The sequence below is a fragment of the Mixophyes fleayi genome, chromosome 6 (genome assembly GCF_038048845.1).
Source record: "Mixophyes fleayi isolate aMixFle1 chromosome 6, aMixFle1.hap1, whole genome shotgun sequence".
Classification (NCBI taxonomy): domain Eukaryota; kingdom Metazoa; phylum Chordata; class Amphibia; order Anura; family Limnodynastidae; genus Mixophyes; species Mixophyes fleayi.
Genome location: NC_134407.1, coordinates 12,386,576 through 12,401,118, shown reverse-complemented (window position 1 = coordinate 12,401,118; position 14,543 = coordinate 12,386,576). Strand labels below are relative to the sequence as shown.

Genomic DNA, 14,543 nt, shown 5'->3' with positions numbered 1-14,543 from the left:
TGTTTATACCACCTACAAATGTGACGCTGACATTCCTAGCACTTACACCAGGGATCAGGGAACTTTTTAACCTTTTTGCCCTAAATACATTTAGATACGCCGACGTTACCCACTGAAAGGAAGGGAATCATATATTATTAATTATTGGAATTCAAAATTTTATTGAATCTATTCAAAAATTTTTGAAAGCTTCAACTTCAAAACTTCAGGTTTTGGAGAAATGATGTTGCTCCAGTTTTGATACGAGAGCATCAATATTGGGGCATTTTGATGTCAGAGCAATTTGGATACAGTCTTCAGCATCCAATCGATTTCTCTGCTTTGTTTTTATGTTCGTTAGAGTGGAAAATCCTTGTTCGCAAAGGTAGGTTGTTGCAAAAGGCAGCAACTTTTTGACTTCCTCCTCATGTGCAATTTTGATGCCTTTGTAGGTGTTGACATCCAAAAATATGACAGATCTGCTTTGTTTTCAAATGCAATACGTGCTTCATTATTGCATTGAAGCTCAAGAAGTGCCTCTGCCAACCCTTGAGGCTCTTCTGGTACAACAGCAATTTCACATTTAAAGGGGTCTACAATACAACTGACAGCATGTGAATCGGCAGCATTGCCCCCAGGAATTTCATTTTTACCCCATTTGGGGTAATTTACCCCTGTTCCCTGACCACTGACTTACGCTGATACCAATACTGTATAGGATAATTTATGCTACAGTGTAAATTATAAGGGGCATAATCAATTGTCCGCGGGATTGGCGAAAATCCCGCGGACCGCGCAGGATTACCGTTATTACGGTAATCCTGGGAAAAAACGTTAATACAGTAATTTACTCGCTGGATTCCAGCGAGAGATTACCGTATTAACGGTAATATTTTTTAAGCGCTCTAACTTTGAGACAATTGAATATGCCCCTAAGGGGGGTATTAAATTGTCGGCGGGATTGCCAAAAATCCTGCGGTCCGCGCACGATTACTGATATTACGGTAATCGTGCGCGGAAAAACATGTAATAGGGTAATTTACTCGCTGGATTTCAGCTCGCGGCTCAGTGAAATCCAGCTACAAATTACCGTATTACATGTATTAGTTTATCGGCGGCAGGATTTTCGGCGGTCCCGCCGACAATTGAATATGCCCCTAAGAATGTTATAATTCACCAGTGAGTTCCGTGACCATATAACGGCAAAAGACAATTTTTTTTCGACTGGGATCTCTGACTTATAACATCCGTAATAACTGACAGTAGAGGGTGTGTTATTTCTTATAATATACATGTTTATTTAATGAACAGTGAATGATGACATCACAGCTCACTGATTATAAGCAATGACATCAGAGCCTACTGTTTATACAGATATTATTTACAGGAGTTTATACATATATTTATATTATATAGTAACAGCAGAACTTACCGCGTGTTTCAGAGCTTGTCTCAGGAAATGACATATACAAAAGTGGAAGCTGCTCAAATCAATTTATAGGCCATAACAGGTGCTTGAAAGGGTGGGGTTATCCTGCAAGGAACATACACACAACATTTTTTCCCCAGCACACTGCTATAGCCAGCAACAGATCTGCCATTTCTACTGTAGATAAAAATGCAAAAGTCTTTGTTGCACACATTTGCAAATGTATGTTTAAGCCATCCGCCGCGCCAAGGCGCTTTTGCTAATAGGATGGTCCTACTCTAAACAATGAGAGTCCCATATATTTGGGCCATACATATGTGTTTTTAAATTGAGAGCCAACTTACCAAAGAGGTACCCCAGAAGCCTCCAAACAGCAATTCAGTGCCAGTACCCCCTCTCAGCTACTGACACCAACATGCCTCTCAGACAAATACAAAAGTGGAAGCTGCTCAATTCAATTTATAGGCCATAACAGGTGCTTGAAAGGGTGGGGTTATCCTGCAAGGAACATACACACAACATTTTTTCCCCAGCACACTGCTATAGCCAGCAACAGATCTGCCATTTCTACTGTAGATAAAAATGCAAAAGTCTTTGTTGCACACATTTGCAAATGTATGTTTAAGCCATCCGCCGCGCCAAGGCGCTTTTGCTAATAGGATGGTCCTACTCTAAACAATGAGAGTCCCATATATTTGGGCCATACATATGTGTTTTTAAATTGAGAGCCAACTTACCAAAGAGGTACCCCAGAAGCCTCCAAACAGCAATTCAGTGCCAGTACCCCCTCTCAGCTACTGACACCAACATGCCTCTCAGACAAATACAAAAGTGGAAGCTGCTCAATTCAATTTATAGGCCATAACAGGTGCTTGAAAGGGTGGGGTTATCCTGCAAGGAACATACACACAACATTTTTTCCCCCAGCACACTGCTATAGCCAGCAACAGATCTGCCATTTCTACTGTAGATAAAAATGCAAAAGTCTTTGTTGCACACATTTGCATGTTTAAGCCATCCGCCGCGCCAAGGCGCTTTTGCTAATAGGATGGTCCTACTCTAAACAATGAGAGTCCCATATATTTGGGCCATACAAATGTTGTGTGTATGTTCCTTTCAGGAAATGACATGTTTAGAATTCAAACAGATGAGTGAAAGATCTTAACGATAAGTCCCGGGAATTTTACGTACCTGGAATTGTTAGATGCAAATTGTGAAAGTGATTGAATTGATTATATTGCAAAATTCTACACATGTAACATATATCATATCGTATGTGTACTGGCATAAGTATTTATCTATCTGGTTTATAAAATATATGTCTGAATATGTAGTATGTTTACCAACCTACTGTAATATATCTACTTGCTTATAAAATTCATCTATTGTCATGTGTTATAACATGTTTCTTTATGTAATAATTTGTCTACGTGTCTGTGTGATTGCTGTAGTAATAAACAGCATGTTATGATATATTGATCTGCATGTTATTATAATCAATCTCTTTAGACATAAATTATAACACATCTATAATATAAATGTCTAGTGGCGTGTGTTAGTCTGTCTGTGTGTGTGTGGAAAATATAAAACCAAGCTGCAGCGCCACCTGCTGGGCCGAGTTATACACTGACCTACTAAATTCTTAGTGTGTGTGTAAAAAAAAATTCAGAAAGGGCTGAAATTTGGTATACTAAGATGTTTTTAATTTGTTAATTGAATTTGTTAATTGTTAAAAGTGTTTATAAAGATTTAAAGGAGAAGTGACAGTTGGGAGTGGTTGGTGGTTGCCGGGGGTGACAGTGGGGAGTGGTTGGTGGTTGCCGGGGGTGACAGTGGGGAGTGGTTGGTGGTTGCCGGGGGTGACAGTGGGGAGTGGTTGGTGGTTGAGTCCTGGGCTATGGCCCAAATGCATGACAAGAACCTTTTTAACACCTTAAGTAGCTTGATTTGACTAGAATGCATGAGTATCATGCACGGGTTAACTTGTTTAATATATGCATATAATTACATGTATGCACATTATATAGCAACAATACAGAAAGCAGCAGCATAATGGTGCAATATACCGATGAAGATGTTCTATGAACAGACCTTTAGTAACAAAGTTGTGTCACATCCTAATTTGAGGACAGTATCACTATGCGCTATGTTCCATTACTGAGGATTACACAATATGTCACCATTATCCCCATTATCTCCTCGCTGTCTGTGTAATGATTATTACCTGTCTATAACACGTATCTCTCTCACATCTACCTGGATTTTAATTAGGGGAATACTAAATACTTTCCTCACTGGGTGTTTTGAAAAGTGAGAAATATGATTTCCTATTGTTTATTCTGTAAATAAAACACATTGGGGCATATTCAATTGTTGGCGTTATAGCCAAAATTAACGCGCCGCGCGCACTATTACCGTCATTATGGTAGTAAATATCGGTATTACGGTACTTTTCTCGCTGGATTTCAGCTTGCGGCTCAGGGAGCTGCGAGCTGAAATCCAGCTTACTATTACCGTAATACCGGTAATAGTTTTTCCTTGGCGGAAACCGCCGAGAATTGAATATGCCCCATTGGGTCTGATTCATTAAGGAAAGGAAAGGAAAGCAAACAATAGGAATATCTTTGCACCTGGGCAAAACCATGTTGCATTGGAGGGGGAGGTAAATTTAAAATGTGATGCTACTAGGCAGAGTATTCCTATTATTGTATAACTTAACTTCCCGTGCTCTCTGTATACGTAGCGAAGTAAGAAGCCTATTTAAGGAGCCCTAAACCATGCGAAAAAACAATAACAATAGCATTAAACAGCTGTCCCCATGATACTCAATGGGAACTGCGGCCTCTTCAATGTTATCATGCACCGAAGAGCTTCGCTTGTTGCAGCTTGACCCTGATGCTGAGGCGTTAGCCGTTCTGTCCTATGGGGGGAGCATCGCAGGAGACGGATCTCCGTTTCCCTCCATGCCAGCATTGCTTCGCTCTCCTGCGCTCCGTACCGCATGTGTCTAGATATGATTTGTATAGTAAATTGAGCCGAAAAGTCTTCTGTCATCGTTGTGATAACACATGATAATTATCAGGGCAAAAACCTGAGTGTCTCGTGTTTCAAGATATTGTGCACAAGTTCCTGATATAATCTCCTGTTTCTTCCTGTTTATACATGGAATACGTGTGTCCTGTACTGATCTTATCGGCCCGTGTAAGGACACCCTCCAAGTACCTCTGCTGCAGTGAGAGTGCACAGCTCTCGCCTAGGCCTCTGTTGTTCATTAATTGGGCAGATTTCTCCGTCACACACTGTGAGCAGAGATCACTAACACTGTCTGCTGGACCCATTGTACGTTCTTTATGTATTTATTTAGCAAGTTTTGTAGCTGATTTTGAAGCCCTGACGTGTTAGGCTGTCCCGGCCTTTGTGTATGGATATGACACCTATGCTGCAGTCACAATATTTGCAGGTTATCAGTTCGGTCGTCTATTATTGCTGATTGGATCAACTAATGCAGCAACCACTGTAGATATGTAAAATAGGGTAAAATATGGGGAAATTTATGGGAAACTGTGTGTGCATTACACCATGGTGATGTTACACGGTAATCTGCCGTCATGTATGCAAATATTGTGCAAGCATCTGACCTGACCATGATCAATGTACCATGAACAGACTATTTCCAGTAAAATAATCTTAATGCAACTGTGACATTTCCAACATGAATCTGATATACTAGTGATATTATATAGAGCTTGTATTTAAGGCCTGTTTATCAAAGGGCAAAGAGTGTTATCACCGGTGATGACCGCTGTGTACCTACATCACCTACTACAATCAGATGTTGTTACTGCGTCCTCCGATCTATCACAGGGTCACCTCCAGAGATACGTGTTGCCGGTGAAGGCTTTCTCACCCTTGTACACGGGATTGCCTATTTTCAAGTATTGCGGTGGTACTTGTATTGCCACAGTGTCTATTCTGGTAACACAATCTCAGGACAAAAGCATTGTGCATTCTTGGAATAAAGCATTTTGTTAGTGCCGCGCTGCTAAAAATAATGTTTAATTATTAAAATAAAATAAAGTAAATACATATATATATATATATATATATATATATATATATGTGTATATATATAAACAATATTATATATGTTACATTATATGTGTTATGTTTGTGCTTCTGTGTTTGTTTATGAATTTATTATTATTGTTGTTGGTTTTAACAATAGAATAAAAGCCTAAATCTGGGAGTAGATTTACTAAGGCTTCTAAAAAGGAAACATGGAGGTGTTGCCCATAGCAACCAATCAGATTGTAGCTATCACTTATGTAGAATGCACTAGAAAAATGATAGGTAGAATTTGACTGGTCGCTATGGGCAACATAATGGATGTTACTATTACTCACACTTACTAACTTTTTACTGTTTACCTCTGGAGATCTGGGGGGGGGGGGTGAATTGTGAGGATGGAGGGAGACGGGGCAAATCGCGTCATGTTGGCCCCACGACGCGATTCACCACAAATCACCGAATGGAAACTCTCATCACTAGTGGGCCGCATGCGGCAGAAGAGTCTGCTCTCCCGGGAGACCTACCCCGGTGGTAGGTCTGGTGTTAGTGTTACTTGTTAAATTGGGAGTCTGAATATCAATTCAACCAACTAAATGTCTGGACATCATTTATAATGGCCAAAACACACCTCAGTTGACGGTGGTCCGCCAAGCGAGGGGGAGCAGGAGTTTGCACTGGCCGCTGTTTTCTAAATACATAAAAACAGGCCTTGTCCTATCATTTTAATGGGTGCAGATTCTGTGGATTCTCTTTGTATGTTACCATGTGGCACTGTAGGAGGATAATTTCTGGGTTTGATTCAAAGTCATCATTTTATCCCAATAGCTGTGGACTTGATGTGATCGCCTGTATCTGCAGTCTTGATGGCCTCTGATAACTGTTATCTGAATCTCAGTGTGCGTACAGAGAGCTCTTATCACATCAGGTCCTTGTCACCTTCTCAATCACACACAACCTGATGCTATTTTAGGGACAGGATGAGGTCTGACCTCACTCTCCTCATCTCTCAGGCTGTTTTGTGAAAAGGAAGTTATTGGCTTATTTTAGTAACCAGCCCTGGCAATAAACCGTTACAGCATCCACCCATCCTTACAGGACTATTTTCAGCCGTTTCTTCTCACTCAATTGGACGATAAAAAAAATACATTGTCAGACTAGCGATTAATGTTTTTGCATTTTGCGTTTTGTAATAAGCAAATAAACAACAGGAGGGTTCCCTGTTTGCCCAAAAGAGAGCATTTAATACAGCGCCCTCTTTATGCGCTAGTCCAGGCCAGGTTCCTCCATGTCTGACGGCGGGAGAGTATAGAGTGTACTGACAGCCAAACTCTGAGCTGTGCACTTTGGAGCTTCAGAGTGAGGCTTATTACATAGTGTACATGGTACAACTTAATAAGCCAATGAAAAGCCAGTGTAGAACCTGGTGACAGGTTCTGTCAGGTATTGGTTTCCATGTACGTTATTTCCTAGTGTAACTGTAGTTGATTCCACCACCCACACTGTCACCAACATCCTCCCCTTTCTATTATTGCATCAGAGGCCAAAATCAGACTCCGACCTCGTAAACACGACCAACCGCCCCTTTCTGTTACTGTGTCATAGACTACAATCAGACATTGACCACAATCACCACCCGACCTCCCCTTCTACATCTGCGTCAAACACTACAATCAGACATTACTCACTGTGACCGACTGACCTCTCTTTTCTATTGCTGTATCAGAGCCTACAACCAGACATTGTCCTCTGTCATCGACCCTATCTTTATTCTATTACTGTATGATATAATACAGTCAGACATTTACTACACTGTCACTGATTTCATCCTTGTTTTATTACTGCATCAGAAACTACAATCAGACATAGACCACACTGTCACCTACCCACCGTTTTTGTTCTATTGTTCTATTACTGCATAACAAGCTACAATCAGATAATCTCCACACTGTCACCGACCCTCTCCTTGTTCTATTACTGCATAACAAGCTACAATCAGATAATCTCCACACTGTCACCGACCCTCTCCTTGTTCTATTACTGCATCACAAACTACAATCAGATAATCTCCACACTGTCACCGACCTTCTCCTTGTTCTATTACTGCATCACATACTACAATCACACATTCACCACACTGTCACCGACCCCTCTATGTTCTATTACTGCATCACATACTACAATCACACATTCACCACACTGTCACCGACCCCTCTATGTTCTATTACTGCATCACATACTACAATCAGACATTCACCACACTGTCACCGACCCCTCTATGTTCTATTACTGCATCACATACTACAGTCAGAACCACCTCTGCCACAAGGCTCGGGCAGTCTCCTTTACCCCGAGGTTGGCCCTAGTTTTCCCCATGGGACTGGTTCTTGAACTCCCCCCAGAAGAAGGGAGCCTTAGATGACTTGGGGAGAGGGTCGCCAATAAGGGTCTATACCCAAACCCCTCCAAAAACCATGCCACCCCACAAACAAAACAAAAAAACATAAAAAAGTGCTTTGTGATAAGTGCTCTGTGTCCATAAAGTAATAGATAAGTGTCCGCAGGGGTGGGGTACGGTATAATGACGCTGAATAATCCGACAACACTTTCCCCAACATCTTGACACCGAAGGGCTCCTTGCCGTCGAGGATCGATGATGTCAGTTACATCCACGACGTTATTATCGCTGCCGTTAAGGGGGTAATGTAAGTATGTGCCCATATAGAAGGTACAATGCTTTGTAAGGTACATTATACATGGTCGCATACTTACATTACTCCTTAACAGCAGCGCGGATGTAACTGACGTCATCAAGTCTTGCCGGATTCTTGCTACTACTGTTGTCATCGATCATCGTCGAGCCCTTCGGTGTCAAGGTGTTGGGGTAAGTAAGACCCAATGGGGCAGGGACTGTGAGTGAGTTCTCTGTACAGCGCTGCAGAGTTATCATTATCATCATCATCATTTATTTATATAGCGCCACTAATTTCGCAGCGCACCCGGAGGAAACCCACACAAACACGGGGAGAACATACAAACTCCTCACAGATAAGGCCATGGTCGGGAATCGAACTCATGACCCCAGTGCTGTGAGGCAGAAGTGCTAACCAATGAGTCACCGTGCTGCCTGGAATTAGTGGCACTATATAAATAGATAAATGATGATGATGAAGTGTTGTCGGTGTAGTCAGCATCGATATCCTGACTACCACCGGTCCGCAGGCCCTAGCCTAATGGGCAGTGGGTTTAGAAAAAAAAATTCTGGTCCAGTCAAAAGGTGAGAACCATAAAATAAAAAGTGATGAGAGGTGGTTAGAAGGGCTTAGTGCTCCGTGCCATAAACTGTTCACTATGAGGGTGCTGCAGGTTCCCCATCACCAGTGAATTTTCAGGCACTACCGGCCTCTCTTTAACTGAGGGCACATCAGTACCTCAGGCTCCAGACACCACCGGTCTCTTGGCCAGAGGACCAGCTGATGGCCCATCACCAGAAGGGGGCACCTTTAAGCCCCCACTATATACATGGGCATCTACACCCGATCTTAGCCAAAGGTTGTTAGGCTAACCGGCTTCTGAGACATTTAACCCTTTGTTTATGTGTTATAGAAAAGCTCCAATGTCTGCCTGCTGCATAATATGTAGGCACTGTACACCTAAAGCTTAATCAATGTATATCCACCTGCAAAGCAACTGCTTTCCATACAAAACGTTTCCCCGCAGTCTAACTGCTCTGGCTGGGGATATACATTAAATACACCTCCTTCCTCTTTGGCTGGTAACTGGGAAGAGGGCATGTGTTTAATAATATAAATTAACATGAACGTGCCCTGAGCGCTTCCCACCTTCCATAGTGGTGCTGCTCCTCCGAGGCAGCGATAGGCTGGGAGTGTGGGGCTGGATTGTGATGTCACAGAGTGTAGCGGCTGATGGGAGGGGTCATTCTGAGATGGGGGGAGTCTGATGCAGCGGCGTAACATGCAATCTCCAGGCTCCATAGCAAAATCTGGTGGTGGGCCTGGGCATGCATTTAATTGCCCCCATTAGGTCCTGCTTCCGCCCATTCTCAGAAAAGAAGAGCAGAAATCGGAGTAGGTTATGAACTGAATCACTGACCCCGCTCACCTCTGGGCCTTGAAGTCCCACCCCTTGTCTAGGGGGCCCCTGGGCCCTTCCACTGGCCCTGACAGTCTGACATTACTCCGCCTTGTACCATTGTGCACAATGTGCTTGTGGCGTAGGGTGTATAACAATATTTTCATGTGATGCTATGTGTGCCAGATACAAGGGACATTAAGGGGACCGGATTTAGTGTGTACCTGTGCCCTGTACAATTGTACAATGACTCATTTACATAAAGAATAATAGTATTATCTTAATGGCACTTTGATATTACATTATACTCAAGCGAAAGTTTAAAAAAAACGTGCTGCTCGTTATATTGACTGCATTAATTAGCCCCCAGTCTCAGTCCCCCCCCCCACACACTCTCTCTTGCCCCCCCACCCATACCACACACTTCTGTGTCCCTCTGCGCTTCCTTTTTGCGGTTGGAAAATTCTCTTCTCTGTTTTGAAATAATTTGTCACTGAATTTTCCATCATGTGACTTCTTACAACTCAACCACACAGCCCTATTGTGCAAAATGCAAACCTGGTATTGCACACAATATGGTATTGTAACAGGTGCAGAGCTGCCAGCACTGACAGTGGTTTTGTTCTGATAACAGATATATTTATGTGCACCGTTTATATGGCCTTTTATGCAAGCACCCCCCTCCCTAATGCTGCACCCCCCAAATGACATAGAACTCAACCGTGAATAGATACTAATAATTACAGCCAGCATTCAAAATAAAAGTACTGTGCAGTTATCCGTACATCCAGAATAATAGCAGATATACATTGTTAATATATTGTATCTGTTGCACTTTAGGACATGATATGAGTTTGTAGATACTTTGTATATTACGCTATCTCTGGCCAGAGTGGATATTTATAGGTATTATATTTATATATAAATAAAAGCATGTAATTATGATCTATATACTTTACATGATGGAAAGTAGCATATGAGAAGTGAGTTAAGCCACATCCACGGTTACATGTTTATTTGCGTTGCTACAAATCTGAGCTGAAACCCACAATACCAGGGATTAAATATGTGCAACAATCATTCATCACCCGTCAGCTAATTTTCGTGAATTGCTCCACAATAAAATTTTAGTTGTTTTAGGGATAACACATAGTTGCTAAAGTTTTAAATAGTTTCCAAGGAAACTTTACTGCTGAATCCCGTTACTGTGCAGGGAGCACTGCAATCCTCATCATCTTGTGTTCCCTGAATTTCATTTTTCTGTCCTATTTTTGCATTTTAGTATAATAAGCATTTGTTTATAAAGACTGTTGACCTAAGGAAAGTAAGGCAAAAAAAGAGTAACTTTGCTCCTGGACAAACCATGTTACAATGCAACGGGTGCAAATTAGTTTATTATTTTACACATATGCTAAATACTGGCTGTGTTTTCATTTAGCACACAAATACTTGATAGCTTTATTTGTACACTGAAATTTAAAGTTGATCTAGGACATGTCCTACCCCAAATATAAATCTGTCCACGTTTTAGATTTACCTCCCCCTCCAATGCAACATGGTTTTGCCAAGGTGCAAAGTTACTCCTTTTTATTTTTTTTGCTTTACTGTCCTTAATGATTCCGGCCTTATAGAGTTGTTATGTGCAGAAAAAGAGGGATTTTATGGTGCAATTTTTAAATAGGGACACATTCTGGTTGCTATAAACTCTTCATGGACCCCAGATTTATAACTCATACATGTGATCTGTGAAGTCACAAACACCAGTCACCCCCCTACAAAGACAAGACCCTGATTGTGACGTCATCCATGAGCCCCTTCCTACCCACTCTCACAGACTGGTGAAAACAAAGCAGACTTAGGGGTATTCAATTGACCGCAAGAATTTTTTTGGACCGCGTTAAGTAATTTTTTTGTTTTTATAATTTTCGAGCAGGTTGACTTTATCCGCGATTCAATTTCATTTTGTAATGCTCTGTTTTTTTTTAACAAACGGTCCTCTCGCGCTCCAGTAGAAGGTCTATTGAAAGTACAGGGTGTGTGTTAAAAGCTATTCAATTGTTTTTTAACGTGGCGCGTTAAACTATTTGAAATCATGTAATAATGAGAGAAAAAAAGATAAAATATGTTTATCACTAATGCCTAACATGTAAAAGTTGATTTTCTTGTGAAAAAATAATGAAATAAAAAAAATAAAAAATAATTAAATTTATTTATGTATGTTTTTGCTACAAATATGTTTGTACTAATTTGTTTTGACATGGTATAGATAATTCTATAGCAAAAACTAGTTAAATAAAAAAAATATGCTAAAGAAAGTACTGTAATGTAGATATTATCAACTAGAATGGTTGTGTAATGCAATCTATTGTATGAGACTGTATGCCAGTCCTTTTTTTCGTGTTTTACATGACCGCGTTAAAACTCCCCTTCACTCCCCTAAAAACTCGCAAACACAATGATTAACGCGCGGGGGCAGCGTTACCTCTTTTCCAATTGAATTGCACGGGTTTTCACGCTGCGTTAACTAAAAACGGTCGGTATACCGTTAACTAAAAATGGTCGGTATACCGCGGGTGATTTTTTTTTAATGTGGCGCGAAAAAAAAAATCTAGCGGTCAATTGCATACCCCCCTTAGGGGTATATTTACTAAACTGCAAGTTTGAAAAAATGGATGTTGCCTATAACAACCAATCAGATTCTAGCTGTCATTTATTTAGTACTTTCTACAATATGACAGCTAGGGGCATATTCAATTAGCATTCGCTCCCTCCATTACTTGCAGCTGCACGGGTCTCGATACCGCAAAATCGCGGATTTCCGTGCGCACCCCATAGGGTTGCGAGGGGAAATCTTCAATGTTGCAGTAGCATAATGACACTTTACACGCATAACCGCGCGTAATCGCAGGTGCTAATGCTTATTGAGTATGCCCTAGAATCTGATTGGTCGCTATAAGCAATATCTCCAATTTTTCAAACCTGCAGTTTAGTACATATACCCCATAGAGAGGTTTGATGGCTGCATAAAACGTGGTCCCTATATCCATTATTTTTCCGCTAGACATTGTGCTATACATTATGTACTCCTGATTACATATATAAACGCATTTACTGAAGGAGTGATCACACTTTGTGATGTTTGCTTGTTTGCTCAGGAGCTGAGCCTATCATGCTGTAATCTGTCAGTGCTATATGAAGCCTTTTATTGAACAGATGTGTTATCTGCTGTGTGTATTTTTCTACACTACTTTGCATGCAGCTTATGGGGAAGTTGACCGTATCATTGCTAGTTACCTTACCTCTGGTTTCCAGTTACACTCTTACAGAGCGCCACCTTGTGGACAACATCAGCATCTATTAATTCGGGTTGGGATCTGACAGAATCACCTTCGGGATTCATAATTTAGTTTTACATTAATAATATATTTCTTATTAGTTACTTTACTTTTGGCTACAAAGCCAATTGTATTTTTTTTTTATTGAAATGTAACTATTAGTAAAGTTGGTACTTTCAGTTATATTAAATTATTATAAAATACTAGTTTATTAGTTGTTTGTACAGAATTCATTTGCAAAAGGAATGGGGCTAATTTTTCTGGGTTGAAAGAGGTTACATGTTTTGCAGGTACGATGTCTATATACATGCGTTCTTGTATTCCTAAAAAGGCACAAAACAGTGTAATGGATTTCTGGTTGTAACTTCATTTGATCAGAGCAGTGTGTTTCTCGAAATGTGTTCCTCACAACGCCAAGGTCCCTCCAAGGGGTGTCGGATTCCGCTAGACGAAAATTAATAATGCAGGAAAAAATTGTTGACGGTCCTAACTTTATATTTTTGTGAAGTCATTTGATACTAACTCTTCCACCACTGGCTGCGTGTGGACGATCCACCTCTGCTTCATTCCAGACGAGTCTTATGGTCCGAGTCGTTAAGTAGAGCAAAGCAACAAAAGAAAAAAGGGGTAACTTTGCACCTTGGCAAAACCATGTTGCATTGGAGGGGGAGGTAAATTTAAAATGTGGGGACAGATTTATAGTTGGGATAGGGCATGTCCAACATCAACTTTAAATTTCAGTGTACAAATAAGCTATCAAGTATTTGTGTGCTACATGAAAAGCTGCCGGTATTTTCTTTACTTGCAAAATAATAAGCTAATTTGCACCCCTTGGTTTGTCCAGGATTATATTTACTCCTTTTTTTACCTTACTTTCCATAATGACTCAGGCTCTTAGTCTGCACCAAGTTCTATATCTCGCTTCGCTAAGCTTTGATTTCTCCGCCTTTCCACAGAAGCAGATGACAAAGCTCCACAATGTAGATAAAAGACAAATTAATGTTGGAATTTTATTTTTCGTTTTTACTTACTTTTTTCTGTTTACCTACTGCTCTGTTCTGTGGTGGGATTGTGTCTTCAGCTGTGGATGAACAACAGACCCCCTTTACATTTATGGTGCCCAGGGAGGAGAACTGCACATCCATCAGCCTGATTCAGACCTGTACCGCCTGATACTACCCGCTGGCACATTTTTTGCACACAAAAGTAGCTCACCCTGTCTAGGGCTTGCGGTGTAGTCACTCGTACGTCAACTGGTGTGAGCAGATTTTTGTTATTTTCCATTGTGGTCACTGGGGTTTGTGTTTTCTAGACATAAAGGTGTTAATGCTTCTATCTATAGGTCTGGTCATTTACAAAGCTGCAAAAATGCAAACTTAGAGTACAAATAGACTTTGCATGATAATTGGCATTGGTGAAGAAATGCTGGAGCCCAAGTTTGTCCTCGAGTGGCAGTGTTTTGCACTTGTTTTGTTGGGATCAGACTTGACGTCCTTGTCCGTGAGTAGGTGTCCAATAAAGGTCACCTTAGTGACTCTGAAACAGCATTTAGTTGGATTTAGCTTAAGGTTAATGGTGCATATCGTCTCGAGGACCTGATGGGGGCGCTCATCGTTCTTCTGCATTGAGCGGCCCCATATCAG

General features: G+C 41.0%; 2 protein-coding genes across 2 annotated transcripts in view; both read left to right on the top strand.

The window, feature by feature from the left end:
- Positions 1 to 14,543, top strand: part of ATN1 (atrophin 1) — a 320,704-nt gene that overhangs the window by 88,168 nt on the left and 217,993 nt on the right. The gene's annotated exons all lie outside the window — the stretch shown is intronic.
- PTPN6 (protein tyrosine phosphatase non-receptor type 6) overlaps positions 1 to 14,543 on the top strand; it is a 36,069-nt gene that overhangs the window by 7,331 nt on the left and 14,195 nt on the right. The gene's annotated exons all lie outside the window — the stretch shown is intronic.